This window comes from Spodoptera frugiperda, chromosome 28 (genome assembly GCF_023101765.2).
Source record: "Spodoptera frugiperda isolate SF20-4 chromosome 28, AGI-APGP_CSIRO_Sfru_2.0, whole genome shotgun sequence".
Lineage (NCBI taxonomy): Eukaryota > Metazoa > Arthropoda > Insecta > Lepidoptera > Noctuidae > Spodoptera > Spodoptera frugiperda.
The window spans coordinates 6101806-6118344 of NC_064239.1; the positions used below are offsets into that span (position 1 = coordinate 6101806).

At 35.5% G+C, this 16539-nt stretch overlaps 1 protein-coding gene and 1 long non-coding RNA gene across 2 annotated transcripts in view; one reads left to right on the plus strand and one right to left on the minus strand.

Annotated features, from left to right (window-relative positions):
* LOC118265264 (vesicular glutamate transporter 1) overlaps positions 1 to 16539 on the plus strand; it is a 36154-nt gene that overhangs the window by 14573 nt on the left and 5042 nt on the right. The window lies entirely within an intron of this gene.
* Positions 2221 to 16539, minus strand: part of LOC126912687 (uncharacterized) — a 346191-nt gene continuing 331872 nt past the window's right edge. The window contains exon 2 of the long non-coding RNA XR_007707333.1: positions 2221 to 2270. This is a non-coding gene — a long non-coding RNA (uncharacterized LOC126912687). The remainder of the gene's footprint in view (positions 2271 to 16539) is intronic.

Here is a 16539-nt window from a genome sequence, read left to right on the forward strand (position 1 = left end):
AGTACGCGACATTAAAAGGTCTAGACAACTAAATACGTGTACAGCACTTACGCTAATTGTTTCCGCCATTTGAATATTGCGCGCGACAATTACTCGATTGGTCCGCCAGAGGCCGCTGCTGCAGAATGGACCCCTAAATTAATTGCTCTCTGCTCACTTTGTTTTATTTTCATAAAGACAAAACTGACTGTGCAATTCGAGTAAAATATGGGGGACAAAAACCATTAATGTTGACATTGTAAATAACTTATTGATTTTGGTGACAAATTCTTTTTAAAGGTATTATGTTTTTGTTACGTCTTTTGATTGAATAATTTACACCGAAAAGTTGCTGTTACAAAATACAAATTCTTATTTTTTATGATTGCATCCAATTGTTCCTTTTTTTGGGAATAGTAGTAGTTAATGAGCAGACGGATAACCTGATGGTAAGCAATCGGCGCCGGCTATGGACATCCGCAACACTAGAGGCATTATAAGTGCGTTGTCAGTCTTTTGGGGGTTAGGAATTCGAGGATTGTTGGGATTCGGGGAATGGGAAGATTATGGGAAGGGGGTAATTGGGCCTCCGGTAACCTCACTCACACGACGAAACAATAAGGATTGTTTTACGTCGGTTTTCCGGTTGAGCCGGCCCATTCGTGTCAGCACGGCTATCCTACACTTTCGGCGCACCTAATAGTAGCTCAGCAATTCGCACCGCCTATGGACACGTGCAATACCAAAGACGTTACAAGTGCGTTGCCCTTGCCAGCCACACGACGAAACACAATACCTAGCACAGGTAAATTGTGCATTTGGACAAGAGTCCAAATGCACATTTTTTACCTACATACCTCGGCTTATATTACAAATGACTTGTACAATCTACTCTCTTAACAAGAAATAAATGAATCAGGAAAATTTAACCCGGAAATATAATTTCCTCAATACACCGTTTCTCAGTTGATTTACTATCCGGGGCAGGTACATGTGTCACTTATCTTCCTGAATTGATTTCCATACTCAGTTACCCCTGATAAGAGAACTTGTTCTACTGTATCTTAAATATTGACTTAATTTATTTAAATATTTTATATCCATATCGATCTTTCGTGCGTGTGTTTTTTTAAGACGCATAATAACCATTCTTTTGATGAACTGTTTTAAGTAATTTTTTTTATAAAATAAAAATATAAAAACATCGCAATAACCTTTTGTAAAAGATTCGTATCGGGCTTGAAAAAATTGCATGCAGTTATTATACTGACAAAAATTTTTCTGTGTATGACATTACAAATTGTAGAGATTGGATAATTTCCTTAATTTGTGAAAGGCTCAAAGCGGATTACAAATAACAAGTAACACCGTGAAAAAATATTTTTGCATAATTATAAAGCAAAACTTTGTATCATACCCAATAGGGATGATGACGGGGTATAAAAATTAAATATCTATTTAGTCCGTCAGTTAGGTAATGAAAAAATATTAGACACGTATTTTTTTATTTTTTCATACTAGCTTTTGCCCGCGACTTCGTTCGCGTGGAATAGTGACTTCCGGCAAATTTTTGGTTTTAACCACATAGTTCCCGATCTCGCGGGATCTCTTCAAAAATGAGATGTGGAAGATATTCCAGGGAACTCTTCAAAAATCAACATAATGAGCTCTGCGTTTGAATTTAATAGATGTATACTCACTTAGGGCATTGAAAAAATAGTTTAAAAACGGACTTAAACTAACTTAAAACTAAAGAAAGCTACGAATTACGAATTTATAACAATTAAAAAAGAAACTATATTACAACCTATCCTCTATGCTATAATAACCAAGCTTAAACTAAATAATTTAAAAGAAACGACTTAAATCTAATCTAATTAATTTATAAATTAGACTTACAATTTTATTAAAAAAACTAACTACAGTAACTACTAATAATCGATATCAAACTAAACCTACGTTAAATAGTTTAACCAAAAAACCAGGAAAACCCAACAAATAAACTTATTAATTGACAAATACAACGAAACCAATTTAGAATATACGAAACAGCAGGACCACTACAGACAAATAATCATACGACTGATAATACACTTTTTCTACGATAGTACCGAAGCGCTCGGCCGATACCCAACCAAATGAATGTAACGAAACCATAGCGCGATCTATTTCGATCCCAACGCCATCTATCGAGGATAAATGTCTTTATCCTTGGATTATTTATATAAACTCCGTTCGGGCATTTTCTTTGTACTAAAAGTTTAATTATATTGATATTATTTTTTTCATACCTTTTTACTATTTATTTACTTTTTTCGATGAATAAAAACAATAACATGTACCGAAGTCGTGTAACGATCGACATAGAATTATCTATACTCCGTAGAGCATTTTCAAATGTACTAAATGTTTTATTATATTGACATTATTTTTTTCATACCTTTTTACTATTTATTTACTTTTTTTCGATAAATTAAAACAATAACATGAACCGAAGTCGTTTCCATAGAATTATTTATAAATAACGTTTCTTATTTTTATTTTTTGACTTCCGGAAATAAACATATATCTATGTCCTTCCTAAGGATATCTGTACCATTTCCCCAAATAAGTCAAACTAGTTGCGGAGATTAATGGTATAAGCATAGAATGTTGACGTGATTCTTTAATTTGACATAACTTTTTTATTTATGAACCGATTGACATTTCAAACACTAAATGTAAATTTAAGCATCGCACAATATATTCGTGAAAACCGTCCAACTCGGATCAGGCCGTTTCTGAGATTAGCGCGCACAGACGAATAGACAAACAGACAAACAGACAAACAGACAAACCAAACAGACAAAAAAAAAGTTAATTCATTTATGGGTTCGACATCGACATAACAATGCATGCTATTTTTTTTATTTTTATTTTCACTGTACAGACAGCACTTTTCTACGATTTTATTATCTGTATAGATAAGATAACAATACTTAATTAAAAATAATCAAAGTTTAGGAGTGGGAACTAACTATGTCACTATTCAGTATAAAACGTACTCTAAAGTGACGTCACGCGATATTTCAAATCGATTTATCTTCGAAAGTATTTGTTTTCGTAAGAAAATAAAAAATACGTGTCTAATATTTTAAAATAATCTACAAGACGGGCATTAAAATAAAAATTAGTCATCTACCCTATTAAAAGTCTTGTTCAATGTACAGAGAGCGATACATTGAAAGGTACACAATACCTGATTGTGTTACAAACAAGATCAACTTTTGTTCACCAACAATACTCCTGTAATATGATTCAAATGCTAATCCTTGAACATGTCAAACTTTCACCATAGAGTTTGACGTCAAAGTGTTATGTTACTTAACTAATTGGTCGTCAAAGCACTCGCCTCAGGGCTTGTGGATGAAATTTTAATGAGGATTGCTTTCTGCGGCTGATGCGGGTGGACACGGCCAATTAATGATATTTTGTACAAAGTACCTGAATGGATTTGTTAGGGTATTCTATTCTTAGAATTGTAGGCAGATAATTGTGGGTATAGTAAGATGATGATTGATGAGGGGCAAATCTTAAAAAAAACTTGATTAATTAAACACCAGATAATTGAATTAAGTTTTAGGGATTATTTCTCTATAATATAATATACAGGCAGTTTTGAATGATCTCACGTATGTATATGGGTATCATAATCGTAGTTTCGAATTTTTATTGAATTGTAAAAGTTGACACATTTTCAGACTTGTAGTTGTTTCTAGTTCTTCGGAATAACAAGAGCATTAGAAATGGGTGCCATCCCCAGTAAGTAAACTATGGCGAGTTAATCGTGTCGTCATCTCGGGAGATCGATAGATCGGGTGCCGCCGTGATGTCTGTCCGTCGGGACGGCGCGGCGCCCGCCGACGGCTAGGCGCGGCGCCAAGGGGACGCGAGATCCGCAAATAAATCTTATAAACCGCTACTGCTATAAATTATTTATATTTGTTATGATTTCTGTCTCTTTATATCGATTAGCTAACTGTTTTTAGAATTGATTTAGGTTGAGAACTGCAAGTTTAAAGTTCAAGTAAATTTCAAAAGTTATCTTGACCGAGAGGCCGATGAATTTTATACCGTCTTAAAACTAAGTAATTTGGTCAGAATGTTTTGTATTTTGCTAGATAAAAATTAAATAGGAAAATTCAAAAACAGAAAATCGTATCGTAATGATCGTATCGTAAGGAGCAAGAGCTATAACTCTTATAAGTCTGCCTTCACGGCAAACAAAATGAAATACAAATAGAACAAGAACAAAAAAGGATCGAATCGGAAATCCTTTGCAGCAAATTAAAAAAGTTTAATCAAGCACCGGCCGCTACGAGAGGCGGATCAAAAAAGTATTATATCATCCCTCTGACTTATACTCATTACGGGAACTAAATTGTCGTAATGAGAATCCTCTGTGAAAGGACACAGATTTAATTTGGTGCGTGGACGCGACCGCACGGGGCGGGGGCGGTGCCTGCCGCCAGTATTAATCCCACTTCAAAGGACACACTGAAATTAGACTCCTGTACAAGTATACCACCATTATATTCAAATGAACGTACTCTGACTTGCACCGAGTTAATTATTTCTGCCTGCGAACTGATGTCAACTTTATTAAGGGTGTGTCAATAGTTTGTTATACTGACATGAATTGACATTTTCATAATCTATATTGCTAAGGTGAGTTAAGAGTAATGCGGGTAAGCTTGATTTAAAAACTAATTCAGAATCTAAGAATTCGTAGTCTTTGGAATGAGTAATACTTTTTACTCTTTATATTTCATTTAAAGAATAATTTGAAGTCTAAAGTAACTGTTAGATACAGTAAAATATCTACTAATAAACCATTCCGTCTACTTACAAAGATTGAGTGTAAGAATGCGAGTGTGTTTAAAACAAAGGCGGCAGTCAGTCGTCTGGCACCAAACCGAGGGTAGACGGAGAGGCGCCGGCTCCATTTCTACGTGTTTTCAAAATACAAAGTTACGAAACCATACAGAGCTTCTCTAACAATTGGGGACTTTCGTGTATGAAAAAATGGGTAGCACCTACATAATTTATACTGATTTTATGAAGTAACTAGTTTAATTTAGTTTGTGCAAAATATATTTTGTTCATATTGTTCATTCTATGCGAATTATTTAATTTATTGCAAGTTTAATATACTTAAAGAAAAGTGTTGGAGAAATACCTGGAATATAAATACCCAAAATCATAAACAACGTGAAATCTATTGCGTGTAAGTCGAATTCTTAATGAAAGAAACCCCTCTGTTTATTGCCTGCTCTGTGTAAAGCTGATCGACATTCGTCGTTTAGTCGGCGCCTCCACCTACTAATGTACGCGGTGTGCAAATATTTGAGTTCGCCAAGACTTATTGATCAGCTGTGAGATCATGACGGCTCGCACTCCTCGCTTCCGTCACGTTTGGAGTGCTTGTAAGCTGGTGTGCGTGCAATTTTGCACTCTCCCCGGCCTCGACCCTCGCACACTACTACAAACCAAATAATGTTCGATACGAATCAATGCATACTGTTTTCATCGAATTGGTGTTAGCAAAAATAATTAAACAGTTTTAAATAAGTATATGTGCATAATCTGGTATATATATAAAGGATATGAAGGGTTGAATCCGATATCTGTTAAAAACAAGATTTCATATTTTTGAACTTCCAATTTACAAGTTAATACAATTGAAAACTTAACGGTTAAATCCATAATGTTTGTAGCAAGTTAATATAAGCTGAACGTTTCAGCACTCGATTGAATTTCCGGGCGGTAACGACGTTGCGGCCCAACGCTAGCGGAAATACCGTTAATGCATGTCAATTGTTGTACCCCTAACTTTGTTGAACGCCACTCTACAGCCGACGGTACTGGACGACTTTTTAATATATTGATCGTACGAAATCGAGATGAAGTATGCAAAACAGGCACTTTTGGCTTTTATGACAACAAAAGACCTTTTTATTTGGTACTTTTAAATCCTGGCAAAAATATATTCGGAATTACATCAGCAGAGCAATATAAAGAAATAAACTTATTAAAAAATCCGATGAATGTGGTGCTCACGTGTACATTGTACCACAACGGGCGGCGTAGACATTGTACCACGTCGTACATTCACTCAGTGAGATTGTAAGTCAAAACAAGTGATGTACGCCGCACGAGTCACCGCGCATTGTGCCGCGTGAGCAGACGGGTGAGCAGACGCGCTACTTCCCCGTATGTACACAACAAAGGGTTGCACTCGCTATTGCTTAATGGACAGTGAAGGCTGAGATAGCAACGTGATAAATCACCGACGTGATTACCGAGCCATTATCTAAAATACAATCTCGGGGGCGACAACTCGGAGAAAGTAAAGTTGTTGATGTAATTGACGGTGACGTGCTGCCGTTGTCTTTATCACATCTAAATTACGGACGACTTTTTTGTTTTAAAAATATTTCTTTTAATCTTGTTAGTGGAGAAGTTTTTTACGAAATGTTTTGAGGAACGTACACTTTATGTATAGGAAATATTATATAATACCAAAACAAGCGACGCGGAGAAACCACTAAATTGCATTTCTACACGCGGGGCACCCTCGGTAGTCGATCAACGGCAAACAAATAAGCGTATTGGTACAATTGAGTCTGTATCATGCAAGCCCCTCAAGTGACGCGCTCAAAGAGAAGCCTGAACGATCCGGTCGCCGCCGCGTCGCTACTCCTTTGAGCGACTCTCACAAAGCTACAAAGGCTGAGCTTACTATGTATGGATATTACTGCCACGATTTAATGAAGCAATTTAAAAAAATCTTGTGCAATTTTTTAGCTACAATACAATAAAAAAAACTTGTATTAATTTGCTCGAGGAAAAACATAGTAAAAATAAGCTTCAATAAAACAATTAATTGAAGTTTCTAAACTAAACTAAACTTATATAAAGAAAAACTAAACTAAGTTACCCCTTACTAGACCGATGAACTCTTACAACAGCAAGGACAAATTAATAACGACGTCTTGGCAATATTCATCAATCTTACAATAAACACTTACATCGTATCGTATTGAAATGTAGGCTTAGTATTTAAATGGGTTCCCATTTGTAGTCCCGAAACATGAAAATAGCGTGGCTCTCAAACAGAGGGGGGTGCGTAGACTTAATAAAATGCGCAAAGCGTCCGCTGACGAGGATGTATGCAAATCAGACGATAGACTTGTACGCAGATATAGAGAGCTGTAAGAGCTACTAAATACAAGTTTATTGGTCAGAATATATCATTTTTTTAATATAACATCGAGTTTTTCATAAATAATACCAATAACATTGGATCACAATATTACTTACTCAGATAGTAGCCTCAAAATAAAAATAACCGCGCTTCAACTTTTGTGTATTGTCAATGAGAGTCCCCTCTACAGGCTCTGTAGTCTGTGGTGGGCGTACTTTTAAAGTATATTGCGTATCCTCATACATACGTATGGTGAGGGTTATTGTTGTTTTTCAAAGCTGGTAACGTTTCACCCAACTGAAAGGGGTTTCACCGCGGTTTCACTTCGCCTCTAACAGATTTGTAGCTACGCATTGCACATTTAATACACGGTGGGTGCTTTTATATCCCGCGGTCGGATTTATTGAGTGTTTAGGATTCATAAAACGTTATGTGAATTCATTATAACATTTTATAGGCTCTTTACTGAATCACAACACAGAAAAAAGTTTTGACGATTGTGATTAAAGATTTATGGGCTCTCATTAATTATTAGAGGCATAAGAAATCATGGGCATATAATAAATTATGTGGTAAATCTGTCTATAATTTATTGGTGAAAGATTGTTCGCTAAATCATATAAAGTGGACTGATCCAGAGTCTAGACACCAGATTATTCAAGAACTAACGACAAAATCCTCACGTTGAGTATAAGTTTGCTCAAGTTTTTATTACTTTGAAAATTTAGATATTCACGAGATACATGACTTTTCGAGATTAATATAAAATGTCTTGGATGTGTCTAAAGTTATTTCTCGAGAAAAAGGTCCCAATTCGGTTTACCGTCTGAGCAAAGCGATACGATCAAATGGATGCAACTTAAATAGGCATTAAGAAACATTTTTGCGACCTCCTCCGAGATAAGTTTCTCTTGATCCCGGGCCATTGTGATAGCCATCTGTAGAAAACTCCGTGAAAAGCCCCGGACTCATTCACCATTCATGGGGTGATTTGATTTACTTAAGATCTTTGGCTTGATACTGTCTATTAAGCGAGTGCCTCACGGCGGTAGACCGTCGTTTATAAAGAAGGATAATGTGATGTGTTGACCGAAATGTATACCACTACATATATGATATATGATGGACAATAGAATAAAGTATGAGATATTTCTCGGTAAAGATATTGTTAAAATATGTTGAATGAAATAGCATTTTTTTAGCATTACTATTAACAGTTCAATTCTTTACTTACGTACATTTCAAATTAATCAAATCTGATCTATTTGTAAAAGGATAAGAAATCAAATAGTTGTTTGTTTTTTTCCAAATAAAAAGTAATTTGGGAGGTGGATAGTTTTTATAGAGTTTACAAAGGAGGTGCATTAGTAGGGTGGGTTAACGCGTGGTTCCGGGCGAGCGGGCGGACGATTTATAAAATGAGTTTGCGGTGCAACCAAGCCGTGATACCCCATTGGTTACGTCTCACTTCTTTATTAGTGATGCTCCCATGATACACTAGGCCGGTATCGATAAAAATTAAATAGGTACATAATAATATACATATTAAAATTGATTTTGTCGTAATCATGTTGTTATTAATTTTAATACATTTTATCCATATTAGTGCTGATTAAAATATTTTTACTAATGAAATGATATTTAATGCTAAATAAATTATTAAAGTATACAACTGAGGTATTAACTGAAATATCTGGCATAACGTATAGGCTACTTTTTATAAAGGCAACGCCGGTAAAGTCACTGACAGTAGCTAGTAGAACTATAGGTACACTATAGTTACAATAATGCGATTCCATTAAATTTTTTTATAAGTGTCATTTCCAATCAATTGTCATCAAAACGCCTCTATAGAAAACCAGTTTATTATCATCACTACGACTAAAAGTACCTATAAAAATAAAAAGCGTGAGCATTTAAAAAATAATATAAAAAAGCATTATAAGTAAGCACGCAGCACATCACTATTTCACGGGCATTTGTCGCGGGACGTCACCATTTTTCCCTCGCTGTGCCGCCATCAGTGGAAAGTTAAAAGCATTGAAAGACATATCGCGGGTTCCTTCCAGGCTCCATTGTTCTCTCGCCCTTTGTCCCGCGCCGAATGTTTTAATGTAATTGGCTTTGTGAGACGATTTTTTTACCCCACTTTCCTCGTCGTGTGTGCGTAACACACGAAAAGTTTCTCTTGTGTCCACTCGGCTGGACGTATTGTAACTTAGTCTTAATTATTAGTAGGATTTCCTTAAGTGAAGCTATTTATAAGTACGTTTTATCTAAGGTTTGGTGTACACTCTGCACTAAAACTTTTTATTTTATAACCATTTCATATTTTTCCTCAATGTGGACTATTTTATAATGCTTAAATTATAAAATGAGTAAGTAATACAGGTACTTTAGGCAATGCAGCACATAATAAAATTACCCCATTTACGACTAAATTCAATAACACGTGTAGTAGTAGTAACACCGTTTTGTCAGAAGTGTATTGTGTCATGCATATTACTACAACATCCTTCCTATTTTAACCACCCCATCTCCACTGACTCCAGTAAGTGAGTTGGATATAAATTGGGGCATTGTCTGTGAATCTGGAGCATTCGCGAGACTTTTAGGATCATTCTGCAATAAAAAGAAAGAAAGCCAAAGTCCGACACTGCTTGCGTCTCCTTCTCGTTTATTGAATTTCCTTTAGGATAGAAAAGGAGAGATAAGGATTGATTATTATTATCGGTACAGAATATTTGCGGAATAAGACAGCTGATCTTGAATGAATTCCCTTTTGTTTTCTCGCTCTGATGCTGTTTCGTTTCGCTCTGGCGCACAGGACTTAGCCCTATATACACTCCTGTCACCAGAATACAGGATCAATCCGCAGTGTGATTCGGTACTTTTTTGCAATAAATATTATTTCATATTTATGGCGGAAAGATATGAGGAAAACTTTTTTAGATATGCATATATAAAAGGTTTGAATAGTGTTTAGTCTTAGTTTTGGAAAATAAAATAAACATATATATTTAAGAACTACATTGCGTGTGGTAATATCTAATAACTGTTCCATAATCCACTATTTCGAGGCAATGTGAGATAATTAATGCCTTATTAATATTCTTTTTATAAACAGCAAAACTTATAATATTTAGTGACAAGAATCATAATATGGATTTTATGTGGGTGAAATGTAGTGAATAATGATATATATACTTGTACATAATAAATATAATAACATTTTAACAGAAAAAGCCGAAGTATTGAAGAAAAATAATTTACAGACATCACGTAAATCTAACAATAAAATAAATGAGCAACAGGTCAAACGTCTTTGCAGAATATCGCTGTGAGTGAGGACAGAGGGAGCGTGGCACGCATTTCTGGCTAGTTTGATATCAGCTCCCGTCACATCGCTACCGTTTCTTCGCTCCTTCGTTAAAATATACGATAAATTACTCATGACCAATCGTTCTCTTCTACTCAAGTGAAGTTTCAACATGCTGACCTCATTATACAGTGTAATATAAAGTGCTCCACAATTCAGTGCAACAAAAATTATGTGATTCTCTCAGTGTCTCAACACAGTTTTTTAAGAAAAACTTCTCATGTTTCCTTGAGTCCGTTTATGTGTTCAAAGAAATCCACAGGTTGTTGTTTTATAGTGTTCATATCCTACGAAAATCTCGTTGAATTTTGGACTTTATAACTCAAGTGCAAGGGTAGAAATTCGCTCACGAGATTTAAGGGTGTGAATTCTGATATCACCTGTTGATTTCACCGAGAAAATCCTCAGGGAACATGTTTTGGAGGATAATGTAAGTATTCTCTTAAGATAGTTTAAGTGAAAAGTGTTTCCCTACTTTCGAATTAAATGGTTTCAGGGATTGGTTGCTATTGGTATCAGTGACCGTATTTTGATAATGTTAACATTTGGAACACATTTTAAATACAACGTGGTGGATATTAATAAACATATTAAAATCAAATGTGAAATGAATATTCGCACAATGTCAGGCATTATTGTTCGTTACTCTTTTAAGACAGTACGTGATAACGTGAGAATCTTGGTATGGTATGGATTCATCATGTCAAAATGCATAAAAATTGCGGATACAAAAGTCTTATAAATTTTTACTAAGAATCTAATTTGATCTATTAATACATAACATCTACTTAATTTTATAAAATACAGTACATTTTTGTAGAGTACTAAGTTTAAGTGTAAAATATTTCCAATTAAATTAATACAGAATTATGCAGAATTTGCTATGAATAACATTGCTTACACATTACTTACTTTTAGATTATATTCATGAGTGATACTCACTTGTTTTATGTGTTCTTTTTTTCTATACAAAAATTTGCAGCATTTTTATCTTCGTTAGTATATTTTACGTACCAGCTCAAATCCGATGAGGCATTTCTTCGAAATCGTTTGTCCCTCGTCACAGTACAATAAGCCACTGTTATATTTATGTCTCCATACGTCACTACTCCCCTCTGGAGCGGTCTCCAGAGACAGAATTATGATGTCACAGGTACACCAATTTATTTTTATGATTGATCCATATATATGCCACAGAAAGCAGTGGATCAGTATTATATTGATTCCAAATATACCGCATTTCTACATAAAAATATTTTTTCTAATGTAACATTTTTGAAGATGTTGTTAAAACTTTAAACACATTTTACTTTTTTTATTTTCTTTTAAACGTTATTTCTCATCATATAAACTTTATCCACAACTGAAGTACTTTCTACGGTAAAATAATTTTCACTGCAATACAAGGAACAATAAAACACATTGTGACCTAATAACAGGTCTATCAGATTGACGTGAGATCGATACAAGACTCCCGGGGCCTGCGACACGAATATTAAAATTATCTACAAGTCTTCAACGATTGTCCCCAGTCCCCAGCTCTATTAGATTTGAGGGAAAAAATCGCCCTCGGGACTTTTATTCAATTGCCTGCTTCTGTACATTTTATTAGTTTGTTACGTTACTGCGTTATATCGTTCATTACCTTAATTTTATCGTCTTCGGAAAAGTATGCTATTGAATTTCCAGCAACCCTTTATGTAACTATGTTTACGAATTTTTAAACACAAGAAGTGCAAATTCACCCTTTGCAAACGCACCCGATACCCGCGCGAACCATTATACTTCCTAATCCGGGGTATTTGCGTAATTGATATTTACAACTAACCTGGATTTGAGAACGCTTTTCCCAGGATTAGATGGGGATTTGTGTGGATTTTCCTTCTTTGCGAATTCACTTCAATTTATTTACAGGCTTGTACCTCGTCGTGAGCGCGAATAACGTTTACAGTTGATACCGCTGTGAGCGTTATAGCTAGACCCTTTCTTGTTTTACATATTTTATTTGAACACGTTGTATTACTGTTGTTTTGAAGGCGGATAATGTAGAGTATAAAACATAATCAATTTATATAAAATGTTTGTCTTTAACCAAACAAAAGTGTCTAAAATGCTACAGTGTACATTAGCAAAATGAAAAAAACATTGAAATGGACGAGAAATTGAAGAAACAACAGAGGCGTATCCCGGACGTGAGGTACGCGCGGCCCGACAGATTAGGCCCCAGCAAAGAGAGTAAGAATCTACCAGCCAAATACGAATATCAGCAAATACAACGAGCTGTCTTGTTTGCCTTCCATTTTTATGATATTTGTTGTACGCTGCGAGTTGCGAGAAAATAAAATTTGTATTTGAAATAGAAAATATCATTGGAGCACGTTCATCAGACTAGCTTATTTTGTAGCGATTTTATTACTGGAACATGATCCAGATACAAATATAATGAAATGAAATAAGTATTTAATGTATGCCTTTTATTCTACAGATGTGTGTTATTGATTACATAAAACATATAATAAGAATAATTATGAATGAATACGGAATAAGTACAAAGTAAAAACTTGACATCAAAGAGTCGCGGACTCTGGTTAAACTTCTTAGAGAAGTAACTTTACCGAACATTGAGCTCGGCGTCGCAAATCGATGAAATTATTGTTTTATTTGCTGCTATCTCTTTTCATTCGATTTCCCCGAGATCCATGAACGGCCATAAAATAAATCTGGCCATAAATAAAAGCAAGGAGACGCTAACAAGCGTCTCGGGTTTACCAAGTGATATTTCTTAGCTCGGCTCGCCATTTTTGTCATAACTCTATTATGTTCGCGAGTGTCGAAATGCGAGATCATTCACTTGATTTATTTATAGACTTTTACGCAAAAAGCAAGCTGTGTTGAATACGTTTACTAGTTGTCAACAAGCGTGTGTAGTAAAAATTTGAAGGTGTAACGTATAACTACTTAATTTTTTGTATTGAATTTTAACATTTTTTTAGGTTTCTTCTAATTTACAATTTACTTTAAAGTCAATATGAATACGAGAAAAATGTAAGAACCAGATTGACAACTACTAGCACTTAATGCAGTAAAGTTTGTTAGATCCCATTCAATAAATGCGTAGAGGTACCGAAGTGCGCGTAGCTGTAATAGGTCGTTACGTTACATTGGTTACATTTATTTATTACATGTTTTATTCACCATCTCGCCGCTGTTTCGGATCGTTGACAGGCTGCCCTACAAACTAGTACACCACTTTACTATAATATCTCATTATTTTTGCTGGAATATTTCTTTGTACCTTGGAACAAATTATGGCTACGCGCTACAGTCTCGTAGTAGTGCTACGAAAATTCGTAGCATGGGCTTTAAGCAAACAAACGATAAAATACTCTTTATTAACTCTCTACTAACTTCTGCATGTGGCGTTGGCACTAGATTAATTTTTTTTTTTTCATAGGTTGTTAATTTTTTTTTATTTACGTATATATGGATGTTTCTCCGTTTTCACTGTTCAATGGTATCTTCAAATGCATTTGCGATCAGTGATCGCAGAGGGTGGTCGGGAAACAAATTTAACCGACAATTGTAAATCAATTAGAGAGGGTGGCTTTACGGGGTGTAATAGCAGCCCCCGCACGCGCGCTGCGCAGGGCCGGCGTCGAATAACTTATATTTATATTGATACACTTAATATAAAAAAACATTGCTGTAAACTAATAATTAAGCTACAAATAAACTTCAGAAATTAGTTTAAATTTTGATTTTCAATGATTTTGAATAAACTATTTGGATTCTCAATCTATTTGTGGACCGTTAAATTACTCGGCATAATTTGCAAAATCTTCAAATAGTAAACGATATTTCGCGTTAATTAAACAGGCACTCTCAAGCCTTAATTAATTAAGAAGTCTTCGCGTCCCGCCCTGCTCTCTGTAGATATTCATAGTGGGGAATGTTCAAGTGCATATTGTGATCTACGCAACAACTCCCTCCCAACCCCCTAGTCTTCCCCCTGCTCTTCACGTCTGATCCAGGAGTTCTGTCTTCAAAAACTCGAGAAACCTATATGCCCGACCTTATTTTATTGCTATTTACATTTATGAACACGAGATATTCAAGTAGGTAACCTTACAACTTACAATACACATTTTTGTCGAGTAAAATAAAGGTCAATAAATTTTACTGAGCACCTAAAAGCCATTCATTGAAAAGGACACACAAAAGGTTAACCCTTTTTAGTAATATTTCAGGATTTCAGCCAACAGCAAGAACGTAGCGTCGGAGTGCCAAATGACAAAGTTGGCTTAGAAGTTTAACTGGCAAGTGAATCGCTGTCCGAGTTCCACACTCGGTCACTGACTCAATTTGCACTTTGAAACACTATTTCTCGAAACTGTTCCGGTACTGGAATTTGACCATTAGCGCGTAATATAAACTGTTATTTGCCAATATATGCATTTGTCTTAGCTTTTAACTGAATCACGACCCGTAATAGATCCTGCAATTACCCTTCTATCTACTCTAGAATCTAAAATCATATTTAAATTTGAAAATGACTGTATCCATTAAGTTTACGTAGGCAAACGGGGACAAAACAGTAATTACACCATTTAGAGTTGCGTCACATAATTATAGAGACAGTGTATGGGGTGCATTAGTGGTACAATGAAGCGCCGCCGACGCGCGAACCTACCAAGGGGCTGATGTACGGGGGGCGATTGTAGCACGGCTACAGATATTATAATCACATATTTTTATTCTTATGCGTAACATATTATTTTTCTTTAGACTACAAATTTTTCAAAAGATTAGCTTTGATTTTTGTCTGTTCTTAAATGATTTTTAAATCGATGTATAAGTTATTTTCGAGTTGCACATTTACTTTATTTAGATTACCTATACCTATATTAAATGGATGTCAGTCAACAAAATTAAGACTAAAAGTCCTACTAACAATTTTTTTTTTGAAAGCTTTTAAAGTATTCTCTAACTAAACCACTTATTCACCCTTGGTTTAATCACATAATTGTGTAATTAGCACGACATGGCTGCAGATGTGTCGGTCTAATGTAACTGTTGACGTCGGCATCTCGTCCAGTCACTGCTAAACGTATTAACGCGGGGAGCCTGGCGTGATGGCGGCGCGGCGGTGGCCGGGCGGCGGCGGGCGGCCGGCGGGCGGCAGGCGGGCGGCAGGCGGCCGGCACGGGAAACATCGCGCCTCGTTTCCACTTGGTTATGCCTTTTATGCGACGATTCATTACCAACAACGTTAAACGGGGGACGGGGACAGATAGCCACATTTATTACTTTTGTCAGCGGAAAAATGAATTTACACGCCGATGACTTACGCACTGCCGTTGTCGCCCACAAGTCGTTATATTCATCGCTACATTTAATGGCTTTTGAATTTGTTGTCAGCGTATCGTTTTAAACTTCCGTGTTATTTAGAAAGAGTCATGTAAAATGGAAGTGAGATTAGATCATAATGGTAGAAGTTTACATGATGAAACTGATTTTTCTAAGAATAATAACTACACTATGTATAATCTAAAATTATTTGTGTGAATTTAATACAAATCACTTGGCGTTAATTATTAAAAAGGTAAAAGCTTTATCGTTAAAATCCCTATAATCGAGCCGTCAAAAGTAGAGCCTATCAGCTTGCAAACAATGAATCGCGACGCGACGTCAATGGCGGATAATTCAATTTGCCCACTAATGGGCAAGCCGTGCCGGTTGAGGGCCCATAGGTAAAATCTCCGCTCATATTGTACCCGGGAACGAAAACTGCGCGTGGAGTTAACAGAATATTGTGGTACTACATTTTTTTAAATCAATTATCTCAAAAAGTTTTTTCTACTTGGATGTACAAAATTTTATAAACTAAATAATAATATTGAGCTTTCATTTACTGTCTGGTGTTATGAAGAAAATT